General features: G+C 40.0%; 1 protein-coding gene and 1 pseudogene across 5 annotated transcripts in view; one reads left to right on the top strand and one right to left on the bottom strand.

Moving 5' to 3' along the window:
- The window catches only part of TTLL7 (tubulin tyrosine ligase like 7), a 139,150-nt gene extending 131,993 nt beyond the window's left edge, over positions 1-7,157 (bottom strand). For 2 of the 5 annotated variants that reach the window (XM_039246910.1, XM_039246911.1), the window contains exon 1: positions 6,952-7,152. The gene's annotated coding sequence lies outside the window, so the exon portion shown is untranslated. Of the gene's footprint in view, positions 1-6,951 lie in introns of all 5 variants that reach the window. The other 3 variants (XM_039246906.1, XM_039246909.1, XM_039246912.1) reach the window with 2 other exon arrangements.
- A 3,279-nt stretch (positions 7,158-10,436) lies between these two features.
- On the top strand, positions 10,437-10,797 carry LOC120241638 (annotated as a pseudogene).
- The last annotated feature ends 3,177 nt before the right edge of the window (positions 10,798-13,974 follow it).

The following is a 13,974-nucleotide window of genomic DNA, read 5'->3' as shown; positions in this document are numbered from 1 at the left end:
CAAGTGAAAAAGCTTTTCCACATGCATACACTTCACTTGATTTTAAGAAGCACTGATCCCCTCCCCCCCACTTCAAACTTTCCTTTATATTTAAGACATCTACTTTCCTTTTGTAGCAAGTTCCAGAAATAACTTCTTTCAACTTACCAAAAATAATGGGTTGAAATGTGTGTGTTGACCAAAGGGGACAACTGACTGGAGTAAATGTAGATCAGAGATTTTAAAAAGTATTCAATAAATTGACAAGTTATTTTTTCCTCAAATACCCTAAAAGTAAAACCATTAAAATTACCCATTAAATGAATAAAAGTTATGCTTTTATTTACATATAATAGTAAATGCTAGCATCTATTGTCAAAATCAGTATCTAAAGGGGCAGCAATAGACCAATTTTTAATCCTACTATGATTGTGCACGCAAATTATGCCCATTTTTTTCCTCTCTCTCACTTGATTTTTTTACATTGTTGAAATGGAGGAAACAATATTTAATATTCTAGATTGAGACATGCTAAGTAACTAAATACCATATTGTCATCTTGCATGTGATCAAACCTAAAAGCTAAGTGAAAATGCCCCCATTTGGTTTCATGTAAATTAAGCTGAATATAGAAAGTGTCCAATTTCTATCGTTCCTTTCCACAGAGTAGCTAGCACATATTTGTTGGGTAACTGCAGACTGACTGATTCTAAATATAAACTGAGATGTGTGCTAAAATTATTGTCCTGATTTTTCAGCAATCACTGAGTATCACACATGGTTACAGATTTTATTCATTAAGTACATTGAAAAAAATAGTTTAATAATGGAAAAATTACACATGCAAGTTTTCCCATCAAATACAAAGATTCAAATTAAATCCACATTTTCCTACCAACACTCCATGCATATAGCCATTCGTCTCACGAGATCAGTCAAACCTAATATTAGGACGACATCAATTAGAGTAGATTTTACACAAATAAGTTTTAAGTGGGGTCACCCCTCTTACAAAAGAAAGATAGTACTACCTTAAAAGAGAGGCATATCTAAGCAGCTCTAAAATTCTAATCCAATACAAAGCCTCAAAATAATCTTGAAGCTGCTGCCTGTACTACTGCTGATCCATCTTCCAAAACTGCAAATGCTCAATTTACTTTAAAAAACCAATTTCACAAAAATACACTAATGGAGGAGAAAGGAGAATTTATGTAAAAATAAGCTCATTTTATCTTGCTGAATAAGACATGACACAGGTCAGACTTTGCAAAGTAGTGAGTAAAAGAGATAGAAATGTTCAAGATAATCCTTTGTCAAACATAATCTTCCATTTCAGATGGCTAAGAGGAGGAACAAAAATAACATGGAGGTTTGGAAGCTCAGGAGCCACAACACAATTTTAAAAAACCAAACATTGTGGATAGTTCAGCACACCCAGTGACCAAGAATATCATCAATTTCAAAGGAAGGAGTTCTCACAGACCTTTCGGTCAGCCTCAGAGAAGACCCAGTGATCACTTGACCACCTAACTCTAAACTTTCAAAGGAGTAGAAGAAAGACAGGCCAACCAGTCACATGCAAGTACAAAGTGAAGCAAATAAAAGTAAAACAGATTTATCACTCCCCTTCCCAGAGCCTAAACAATCTCAACACCTTGGCTTTGTCAGCTACTATGTGTACTGTGGGCAGGAGTGTGTTAACAAATAAAAGGAATTAACAGAAATAAGGGTAGTGGAGAATAAATAGGCAAGCCCATTTAATTTAAGTTTCTTAACTTTAAGTTAACCCTAGGGAAATGGCTGGCTATGTCCAGTTCAACTTTGACAAATGATGCCTGAGAGGGATGGAAATAAATTTACCACTTTCTGAAAGCTTAAGGATATTGTTTTAAATAATAGGTATCAACTAAGCACAGGACAACTTCTTCCCAAAGCACTGTATACCCCAATGTCCAGCTTCCACCAGAAATCATCTGTCTGGTCCTAAAAAGGGGGCCACTATTGTGGATTTATAAAGTCGATGCTTCAGTTTTCATTGTTTCCTTTCAGATCTCCCAAAAGTGATGACATATTACATCCTTGTGCAGGTTCCCTACTTGTGCCCTCAAGGCACGTCCACATCCCAGTGTCTCCCCTTCCATTGGTCCTCAGAGACACTTAATGACCTCCCCGCTTCAATGGCTTCTGGTATTCCCAATAGGTGGAGGTGGGACCCAGAGGAAGCATCGGTGAGAGACTGGGGGAATAAGAGATGGCCAAAGCAAAGGAGGTAATGTCACTCCATCCCTACAACTTCTGGGGTAAAGGAGTCATAGACTCTCTCCTCCTTGATGGAAATTTCCTTTGGTGGAGAGTTATATGGGGAGGGAAGTGTCTGAATCCCAAAGGGAAATTCTGGGAATGTTATGTATCTCTCAATGGCCACTGATCTCAGAGGCTGTCTATAGCAATGTGCATGGAGGAGGGGCAGAAGTCATTAATGTCCCCTACAATCTTTTGTACCAGGGCTTCTGCTGAGAACCTGAAGGAGGTCTGAAATTCCCTCCCTCGGCTATGTGTATTCTCTAAATTAGAGTACAAGAGTGAGTTCATATGCCTTGCATTGCCAGGATCCTGAAGATGGAGTTGGAAGCCTGATACAGGAAAACAGAAGAAGGTGAAGTTTGAGAGAGATAGGGTGGGGGTAGGCTCCTGAGGGGAGTCAAAAGGGGAGGGAGCTGAGGTCCACAAATACAAAGCTAAAACCAGAAAGTCATGTATTCCCTTCTCTGACTATAAACTCTGGCTGGCTCTCACCAAACATGTTCTCCAACTTTATTGCCATGTTCTTCCCTCCTCAGTGGCCCCAAATGCCTGCTTTTCTCCCTATTCATGATTTTTTTTTAACTGAAATATAACTGACATTCAGTATTACATTAGTTTCAGGTGTACAACACAGTGATTTAACAATGCTGTATGTTATGCACTGCTTACCACTACACCAAATAAGTGTAGTTACCATCTGTCACCATTCAAAGTGATTATAATATTATTGACTATATTCTCTACGACTATATTCAGTTGTATTTTTCATCCATATGACTTATTTATTTTGTAGCTAGAAGTTTGCAACTCTGAATCCTTTTCACCTATTTTGCCCAGTACCAATAATTTCAGTAGTTTTTCTAAACAAGAGGTTGCCTGAAAAAAGTATAATCGGAGGACCCATAGGCAGGAGTGAGTATTATTAATTAATAATATGCCAATATCTTATATTTAATTTGTGATGTCCAAAGAGAACGTGCAAAATCCAGTAGAGCTTCAAAACTTGCATAAAATAGTCAAACTACACCTCACAAGAAAAGAAATTGTTAACTGTGTGATGATGAATATTAACTAAACTTAGTGTGGTGACCCGTTGCAATATATGTAAGTACCAAATCATTAAGTTGTACACTTGAAACTAACATAATGTTACATGTCAGTTATATCTCAATTTAAAAAAAATTAAACTAAGAATTCATACTTTTTAACCTAGAGATTTCATTTCTGAGACTCTATCTTAAGAAACCAATTTCTAAAATATAGAAAAGAGCTTATCAACAAAGATGTTCATGACAGCATTATTTATTATCATCAATATAGCAACATTGAGGAATGGTTAGGAAATTATGGTACATCTACCTAATGGAAAACTATGTAGATATTTTAGAAGTTCACTGCCTAGTTGTAATTAAGTGAAAATTAATGTTATAAAATTTATAGTGAAAATATTTTAGAAAGCAAAATATATATCATGATTAAAACTATGCACAGAAAAATAGGGGAAGGAAATATCAAAATCACATCAAAATATTAATAGTGCTTATCTTTCGCTTGTACAAGCATGGTGATTTTTTCCTTTTTATATTCTTATAGTTTCCAAATTGTTCATAAATCTATAATGGAAAGGGAAAGCTTTTTAAAAGGCAAGCTTCTCTGAAAACGGAAAAATGTTACTTGCATAGACAACTCCTTCTGGTTTTAAATTTTCTTTTTTAATGTTTATTTATTTTTGAGAGAGAGAGGGAGACACAGAATCAGAAGCAGGCTCCAGGCTCTGAGCTGTCAACACAGAGCCCAACACAGGGCTCAAACCCACAAACTGCGAGATCATGACCCAATCTGAAGTCGGATGCTCAACTGACTGAGCCACCCAGCAGCCCTCCTTCTGGGTTTAGTTGACAATTGATCTTTTTAATATCAGAACCCAGGAAATAAAGCATTTTCTAGAAGAGCACTTGGAGCAAGGAATATGGAGAATGTGAGCAAGACTAGCCAAAGAGAAACCTGGCCTGCTTAGTAACCTACATTATTTCCCTACGACTACCAGATGACGACCAGATTTCACTGCCTGATATGTGATGTTCTTCACAATTTGTCACTGGGTAACCACACAGTATATGAGCACTTAGCTGAACCTCCTCTGGCTTTCTCTTTACTTATCCAAATCCTTCCCATCTTGCAGAGTGACTGAATTCACTTCCATCCATGAAGAGTTTCCTGATCCTCTTATGAACCCCTCCTCTATGATTTCTCCTTCTTAAGGTGTTGATATAGCATTTATAGCACCACCTTTTTCTGATATTAGGCCAGTTCTAATTATTTTGTTAATTGCTCACATGTAAGTAAATACTTCCCCAGCTAGACTTTAAGTTCCTTGAAGTCAAGAATTTGAATTTGCAGACTGTAGTCATTTGACAAAACATGCAGATATACAGAAAGAGAGAGTGAAGAAAGAAAAGATACAGTGCTAAAGCCAGGTTGGTATTATATTCATACTTGGTGATGTTATCTAAATAAAATGTGTTGCCTTAGTTTTAAAATGTTCCCACTGACCCTTCATCACTAAGACATGTACTTTCTTTTGATATTTTTAATACCAGTGGGATCATAGTTTTGCATATTTATTCTTACCAATTCTGCCATCCTCCTGAGAATTAAACAGATTGGCCTACAAGATGCCTCACCAAGGTTCAGGATATAGTCTATAGCCATATAAAGAACAAAAAGAATTGACTTCCTAGAAGTTAAGTGTAAGACTAATCACAAGATCCTACTTCTCTTAAGGTCTTGGGTGAACAACAAATATAAATTTGTGTCTCCATTTCATGGCCTTAGTTAGGCAGTGGGCTTCAGTCTATCAATATCTTCATTAATAATTCTCCAGTGTAAGTAGTTCAATACTTTAGACATGATGGACTAAGATGATTATGTTCCTATCTGCCATCAAATATTATCCCAGTACTAAGAGATAATGAGCATTAGCACTATAGGAACCTGCCTCCAGAGACATCAACAAGAGTTTCATATCTTAAGAGAGAATACATAAGTCATAAGTGAAAGCAAACCAAATGGCCAAGCAATAGACAAAGCAAAACCCAGCATCCATTATTTTTTCAGAAAGAGTACACAGGTCAGTTATAACTGTTGACCTGAAGGGCAGGGCAAAAACAAATCAATGCACTTTCCCACTGTATAGAACTACATTTTGCTACAACACACATATTTTTTGTAAGTCAATGCTTGTCCACATTCCACCACTTACTAGCCATGTGATCTTGAATCTTCTCTGTATTTCAGTTCCTTAGTCTGTAAAATGGAGCTATTACCTACTATGCCAAATCACAGCTGTAATGAATCAAATAACACTATCAGTCTGAGTTTATCTGTCACCCTATCATGGGATGACACACCCCACAAAAATAGTTCAGTCACACATCCCATGAACTAAATAACTGTTCTTATTGCAAATGTTTTCCCTAAAGTGTAAGAAGAAAAACAAGATTTTCTGGGTTATGTGTGTGTGTGTGTATTTACTTTCCTAATTGGTTTTTCCAACATTTGAACATCTACCATATATCACTGCCAAAAATGTGTTGAACATCTCCTGCTATGACCTAGCTCTCCTATGCAATGTTGTCCAGATATTATTTTTTGGCATATGCTTTCTAAGAAAATGGGTTTTTTCCTTCCAATTCAAAGAATGCTTTCATACTAAGAGAATGATAATTCCATATACAGTTAGTTTACAGGTTGTTGCTATTGTTTGAGATCACTCATTTGAAAATTAATTTTATATTGAACATCTAATAGATCATATATAGGTACACTTACACTTGGACACACAACTCCTTGTTACAGTGGAAGATCCGTGGGCTTTGGAGTCTGAGAGACTTGTATTCAAATTCTTGTTCTGTGACCTTGAGCATGTAATTTAACTTCCAGGCTCCTCACTTTCCACCTTTAGGCTCTAGGTTGTTGTGATGATTTAATGAAATAATGTATCTAAAAGTAAGTGTCCAGGCTTTGAAAATATTATTTCCTACCTCCCTTAAATCTTTTCCTCCTATACCAAGACCAACCAAACCCATTCTGAACACAAGACAACTTGCACACAGCATCTATGTCATACATCAGCGGGAGAACGCTAGGCAATGAGAAACTGAGTGGACGCAGGCATGAATTAGGCATCTAATGGAGCAAGAAGTAAAGAAACTGACAGGTATAGGCAAGGGCCCCATACCTCACTGGCATGTGCGAAAAACACACTAATCTGACACACTTGGAAGACTGCACCGCACACTCGCAGAGGTTTGTACCATGCTGTGGGAAAAGGGCGAATTACAGAACAAGCCAGCAGGGTGCCTCCTGGTTCACCCCATCCGACCCTGCCCGACCAGTGGCACCTCTGAAGCCTAGAAACTGAGGTGAGAGCACAGCAACTGACCTCGTCCCCCCCCTCCACCCCAACCTCCCCCATTCTGCCCACATCTCTCTCGGGGCACGAATGCTGCTGAATCATTAGCACTAACAGTATCAGCTCCCGGTTCGGCCGCTCCCATGGGAGCCAGTATCCCTAGAGCTGTGACCGTCCCTGGTGGGGGCCGAGCCCTCGGGGGCTGTGGAGACGGTGAAAGGGGGTCTGGGAGGAGCAGGGCAGCAGGCACTCACCCGGGTGAGGAAAGCCCAGCCACGGTCCTCGCCTCCCGGCTGCAGGCGGCTCGTCTGCGGCTCCCCCGCGTCCCGGATTCCCGCAGGCGGCCGCCCCCGGACCCGGCCGCCCGCGCTGGTGGTCCGCTGCTCCCCTGCGCCGGCCCGCCACCCTAGGCAGCCACGGCTCGGGGCTGGGGCGCTCCACCCGGAGCAGCTGGAGCAGCTGTCGCTGCCGAAGGGGGTGGCGGCTACGGACGGGCCAGACCATTAGCGGGCTGCGACCGGGGGTGCGCGACGTGCGGAGAGGGGCGGACGCGGAGGGCGCCGAGGCCGGGCGACGGTTGGGAGGAACCAAGGCCAAGGGGATTCATCCGTCGCCCAGCCGCGCCAGGAGGGCTGGGGGGCTGGAGGTACCACCACAGGAGCCCCTGCTGTCCCTGGCTGTTGACGGAACACAAATCTTTAGATTTTCCGGGCACACCCCCCCCCTCCCGGTTTACCTTGGTCCCGCTCAGGGCTCCTTTAGAACGCGGCAAACAGAGGACCTAGCGACGGGTGCGCCTGGGCGGTGTCCCCTCCTCGGGGGATGCGAAAGGGCGCTGGCCCGAGCCCTGCCTCGGTGCCGCCTCCCGTTCCGCGGTGGGGCCCTGTGGCGCCAGTTCCCGATGTACCTCTTACTCAAACGTCTCACCACAAATCAGAGCGGGGCACCTGAGTCCTTGGAAGGGATCCTCAGATCTTTTACCCAAGCATCTTTGTGGAGCAAAGAATTCAAAGGTATCCACGCCCAGCCTGAAAGTTAGAAAATAAATCAGGTGGGCCCATCCTATAGGTGATTTGTAGATACAAGTAAATAAGGGACCGTTTTGAATCACACAGTTGTTGCTCCACAAATGTCGAACCACAGCAGCTGGAAAAAATGTGGGTTTAGGAAACCCTTTTAACAGTTCTATAAAAGATTATTAAAGAAATTCAAAAATATTTCAGGTTCATTGTTCCCTATTTTAAAGATTAGTGTCTTGGGAATGAGGGAGGAAATAGTATCCTAGTATGAAATGAACTTTATGGAAATGGAAAGAGAAGTTGCCACCACGACGTGTCTTAGACTTTTGTGAAAGCACTTTTGTGGTCCCTTGGTCCCTGCCCATGTCACAACCAGGTTTAGGCAGGCTCATTTCAGACCATGGTAAAATTTAAGATAAGTGTATAGTTTTATTTATTAAAAAAACAAAACAGGTTGGCAACTACCTTCAAAATATAATTTAAGGGAGTAAAAAAAAAAAAGACCCTTGTAATATGTTCCCCCAAATAGAAATTCCACAGTCAAAAGCCATTTTCTCTGGATTAAGATTTTGTCCTTTTTTGAGTTAACATAATTTTTTAACATAAATTGAGTACATACTATGGACCAAACACTACTGAGACTGTTTCCAGTTTTATTCATTTATTCTTCTAAAAACTCCAGTAAGATTTGTGATATTTTGTTGCCAGTTTTTTTTTTAATGTTTATTTATTTTTGAGAGAGACAGAGCATGAGCAGGGGAGGGGCAGAGAGAAGGAGACACAGAATCTGAGGCAGGCTCCAGGCTCTGAGCTGTCAGCACAGAGGTGGACATGGGGCTTTAACTCACGAACCATTAGATCATGACCTAAGCCGAAGTTGAACGCTTAACTGACTGAGCCACCCAGGTGCCCCCGTATCATTGCTAGTTTTTAAACAGACTAGGCTCAGAACATTTGCTGTGCTGGATTCACATCTCATAGACAATGAGCAGCAGAGGAAGCATTGCAATCATTCCACTAGAATGGCTTGAGGAAACATACACTAAGCTTTAGCATAACCATAATTGGCCTTTGAATGTGAGTTTACTTATCCTTTCTTTATGAAAACTAGGTTTCATGGTGGAGAAAGGGATACTTAAGTATCTAGGGCGGACGTCACCCTGAGGTTAGGAGTTGGGATTCAGAAAAACGGGCTGTACTTCACCCAGAACTAACCTGGAAACATCAATTTCAAAACAAACAAACAAAAAAAACATGGTTTGGGTCATGTGAGGGTGAGGAGGAATTCTCCACTACCTTTCTGTTAATCATTTTTACATCATCATTTACACTATATTGTGCTTTACACTACCCGTAAACTATTGTTCAGTATTATACTCTGCACCATTATTCTTCCCAGAAAGGAGCAAGAGTTTTTAAATGGACTTTATGTCATGGGTCCTCATATACTTTAGCAGAATTTAAAGTAATAGGGTATTAATAACTCTCACATCATGTTAAAGAAGCTTTTTGAGAAATAAGGAATAAAATTAAATCGTTACTCTATGTTGTGCCACTGTTATTGTGTTAACTGTTATCTTAAGTGTTCACACATCAGTACCAGGAAAACAAAAATCCCCAGAGCTCCATGTTGCTGAGGAGCCTGAGTCTAGATCCCTAGTGAGGCCAGGCAGCTATGAATCAGGGTGGGGATGGCTTGAGCCTCAGAAATGGCGTGACTCTTCTCTCCACATACAGTTGTTTCACTTTCAAAGGAGACACAAAAGGAACAGACTGAAGTACCCAAAATGTCTTTGGAATTAGTATTCTCTGTCTGATTGATAGGGATACAAGACTGAAGGATAAGGTCTCAGGTGATTTACCTGAAACCATACTGGGATTTAGGACCTAGTTATCAGTGACATCTCCAGCCATCTGTCTGTATAGGCTGAACTTCTTGGAAGGTATGTTTCTAAATGAAGAAGGAAGGGGACATTTTGTGCCCTTGACCTTAAGAAAGTGGCAAAAGGAATGGAGGGAATAGTGTGATGCCTGCATTTCCTGCTCTCCCACAGAGTTTGCACATGCTTTGGGGAATTTGGGAGTTCAAATTTTGGGAGTTTGAGCATGTTGGGGAAAGAAGTTAGGGCCAGAAACTGAGGAATTATCTTCACAAGTGACTTTATGGGATTTCGAGTATAAGAATTACTACTATGGGCCCTAGTGACACAGAGCCAGGGAGAGGGCCATTCTCTCACTCAGCCTGCCACAGACCTTCGTGCAACCTTGCCCCCAATAAGGAATGGCTCCACCAGTGAAGGCATATTCTCATAAAGGGAACTGGTGGCCAATGCACAGTCAAGATGACTTGACTAGGAACCCAAAGAAGTAGAGAAAGAGTGGAATTGTTCTGGAGCACCTAGGAGACTCAGCTGAGTATTTCCTGTCATAAATGAGGGAGCTTGGGGGGGGAGGGGAGCCAAATGATTGTTAAACATAATGTGATTATTAAACCTTATTTAGGCAGCGATATATTAGGGTGAATTCATTTGTACTCACAAAATCAGCATGACATGGGGACATTCAAATAATATCACTTTTAAAATGATATTAAAAAGAGAGCCAGAAAGAAAGAAAATACCTTTGATATTAATAACTTTGATAAAAACACAGTGAGCCACACCATGTTGAACTTTGATTCAAGAATACTAAGTAACTCCTGTCTGACCTCGCCCTGCAGAATGACTCCTGCAAGGAAGGGTGGGAGAAGGGTCGTTCTGCTATCAATGAAGTAGTGACCAGAGAATACACCATCAACCCCCACAAGTGCATTGACGAAGTGAGTTTCAAGAAATGTACTCCTCAGGCACTCAAAGAGATCCGGAAATTTACCAGGAAGGGGAGGGAACTCCAGATGTGTGCATTGCTATCTGGGCCAGAGGAATAAGGAATGATCCATACAGTATCCATGTGCAGTTGTCTAGAAAACATAATGAGGATGAGGATTCACCAAACAAGCTCTATACATTGGTTACCTATGTACCTGTCACTACTTTTAAAAATCAGAAGACAGTTCATGTGGATAAGAACAAATCGAACTAATCGCCAATTGTCAAACAAAGGAAATGTTTGGGAGTCCTGGGGCATCTTCCCAGTGTTGGTGTCAGCAAAAACTGAGTCCTGCTCCAGAGAAAGAGCTGAAGCCCGCAACTTCTCCCCACATTCCTGGAAGCGGCTTCTAGACCTGCTACTTCTCTGCCCCACTTCCTGGATCTGCTGCAGCAGAGTGGTTACTGTGGCAATGGCTTGACACAAATCATTTTCTTCTGTATCTTCATGGAATATACTGTACAAAGTTTTACAGAACAGAATAAATTCTGTCTGGAATTAATATATATATTAATATATAGCAGCATAACCAGAAAAAAGAATATTAATACCTACTATGTATCGGCCAACATACTAAAGTGTGTGGTGATGTTAACATCCCAAGTTACTCTTACTGAGAATATTTAATAGTATCATTTCTGTTTGCTTTTAGCTATCACTTTTTTTTTTCAATGTTTATTTATTTTTGAAAGAGAGAGAGAGAAAGAGAGCATGAGCAGGGGAGGGATAGAAAGAGAGGAAGACAGAATCCCAAGCAGGATCCATGCTGTCAGCACAGAGCCCAATGAGGGGTTGGAACTTGTGAACCATGAGATCACAGCCTGAACAGAAATCAAGAGTTGACGCTTAACCAACTGAGCCATCCAGGCACCCCTAGTTACCACTTTTAAATCCCAGTGTTTTTCAGGTAAATATTATTATTTTGTGAAGTACTATTTTCAACCTCATTTTATAGATAAAGAAACTGAGAATTACAACAATTAGTCAAAGGTACCACAGCAAGAAAGTGGCAAGGCCAGGTTTCAAATCCAAACCAATGCATGACATCACTCTCAAGATACTTTTACTGCCTCCTGCTACACAGAAAGCAAGTTGTACATTGCATTCTTCTCTACAATAGAAAATCTATTTTGTATCTTTTAAAATCTATTTTCAACTCTCATTCTTCAAAGGAAATGAGTCATTTCTTAAAGAGGATTTAAATGAGACTCCTCCCAGTGGAAACATTGGGTACCCTTTTCTAGGTTTCTGTGCTCAGAAAAGAAATGCTGAAACAAGAAATGACCATTGTACCACAGAGTTAGCCAGTGATTTCAAAATTCTTGCTACAAATTCTCATTTTAGGAACTCTTGAGAGAGACTTTGGAACCTGTATTCTTATTAAGCACCATAAGTGATTCTAATGCACAACCATTTGACCAGGTTTACCACACCATACAGGACAAGAACATGAGGCTCACAAACATGCAGTCTGTTAGACTTAACCCTTTAACCCCACCACCTGTTGAAAAGAAAGTTGGAGACTAGTATTTAAATTTTTTTTAATGTTTATTTTTTGTTTTTGTTTTTGTTTCTAATTCCTAGGAGAGAGAGAGAGAGACAGCATGAGCAGGGGAGGGTCAGAGAGAGAGGGAGTCACAGACTCTGAAACAGGCTCCAGGCTCTGGGCTGGCAGTCAGCACAGAGCCCGACGTGGGGCTCAAACCCACGAACCAAGAGATCATGACCTAAGCGAAAGTCAGACGCTTAACCGACTAAGCCACCCAGGCGCCCCAGGAGACTAGTATTTAATATCCACTATACAGGGAGCCTGGGTGATTCAGTCAGTTAAACATCCAACTCTTGATTTTGGCTCAGGTTATGATCTCACGGTTCATGAGTTCAAGCCCCACATGGAGCTCTGGGCTGACAGTGCAGAGCCTGCTTGGGATTCTCCCTCTCCCCCACTCTCTCTGCCCCTCTCTGCTCTCTCTTTCAAAATAAATAAATAATTTAAAAATAAATAAAATAAAACCTATTATACATAATTACACATTATTATACAGAAATGTATTTATTAAATTGTTACAGCCTAGGTGCCTGGGTGACTCAGCTAGTTAAGCAATCAACTCTTGGTTTCAGCTCAGGTCATGATCTCATGGTTAGAGCCCCCCATCAAGCTCTGTGCTGACAGTGTGGAGCCTGATTGAGAGGCGCTCTCTCTCCCCCTTTCTCTGTCCTCTCCCCTACTGTCTCTCTCTCAAAATAAATAAACTGAAAAAAACTTTTTAATTCAATTGCTAACTGCCTTTTTCAGTATTATTTTGATCATTTTGAAACTTCTTCAAAAATCCTCAAGTTAAAGACTATACACATTCACAATTACTATTGTATGTCAATACCTGGAACTTACGACTCTTTTCCATTATTATGTGATATTTTACATAAGAGGAAAAAGAAATGAATTAAAACAGCATTACATTTACGTATTAATTTTTGGAGAATTAACATGTTTATAAGAGTAAGTTATTCCATCTAACAAATAGACTTCTTCATTTGTTTATTTTTATCTTGCATTTCCCAAGAATATTTTTCTTTTTTTTTTTAAGATTTTATTTGTAAGTAATCTGTGCACCTAACGTGGGGTTTGAATCTGTAACACCGAGATCAAGAGTCACATGTTGCACTAATTGAGCCAGTCAGGGGCCCCCTCCCCACCATAGTTTTGTTCATATTTGTTCTTCACCTTTCTTACCAAATTATTTTTTAGCATGTGTCTTCTGAATGAAATATTCTTCCCTTTTCCTTTTCTATGACATTTTACCTGAATAGAGAGAGAGAGAGATTGGTTATATCTGTAATTTATTTTTTATTAATCCAACACACCAAAGTCTCTTGTTTGTTTTTTTCATGAGAATCTCTGGGGATTTCTAAAAAAACAAAACAAAACAAAAAAAAAAACAGGCATATCATCAGTACCTGGAACTTCATCTCTTTTTCCATTACTTAGATCCCTGTTACTGTATTTACATTTACTAGGATCACCAATACAAATGATTATAGTGATGCCTGTCTCATTCCTGATTTTAAGTGAAAGATTTAATTTTTGCCATTTGTTATTGGACTTTTCTTCATTACATAAGTAATTTGTAAAAATTATCAACAATCTTCTGTTTCTGTTTTCCTTCAAGTCTTCCTTGGCATTAGTTGCTTGACCTTTGTGTGAGGTCTTCCCATCACCTATTGATAATGGTTGGGTTTTTCTCCTTCAATTTTTAATGCAATCAATATGTAGATTGACTTCCTGGAATTGAACTGTTTTTTTCATTCCTTTTATAAAGCATGTTCTGTCATGGTGGATTAGTCTTTTGATTCACTACACTATTCTATTCTCTAATGTATTATTTAAAC

Source organism: Hyaena hyaena, unplaced genomic scaffold (assembly GCF_003009895.1).
Source record: "Hyaena hyaena isolate Hyena2069 unplaced genomic scaffold, ASM300989v1 scaffold_286, whole genome shotgun sequence".
NCBI lineage: Eukaryota > Metazoa > Chordata > Mammalia > Carnivora > Hyaenidae > Hyaena > Hyaena hyaena.
Note: the sequence above shows the minus strand (reverse complement) of the source record. Positions and strands in the feature narration are given on the sequence as shown.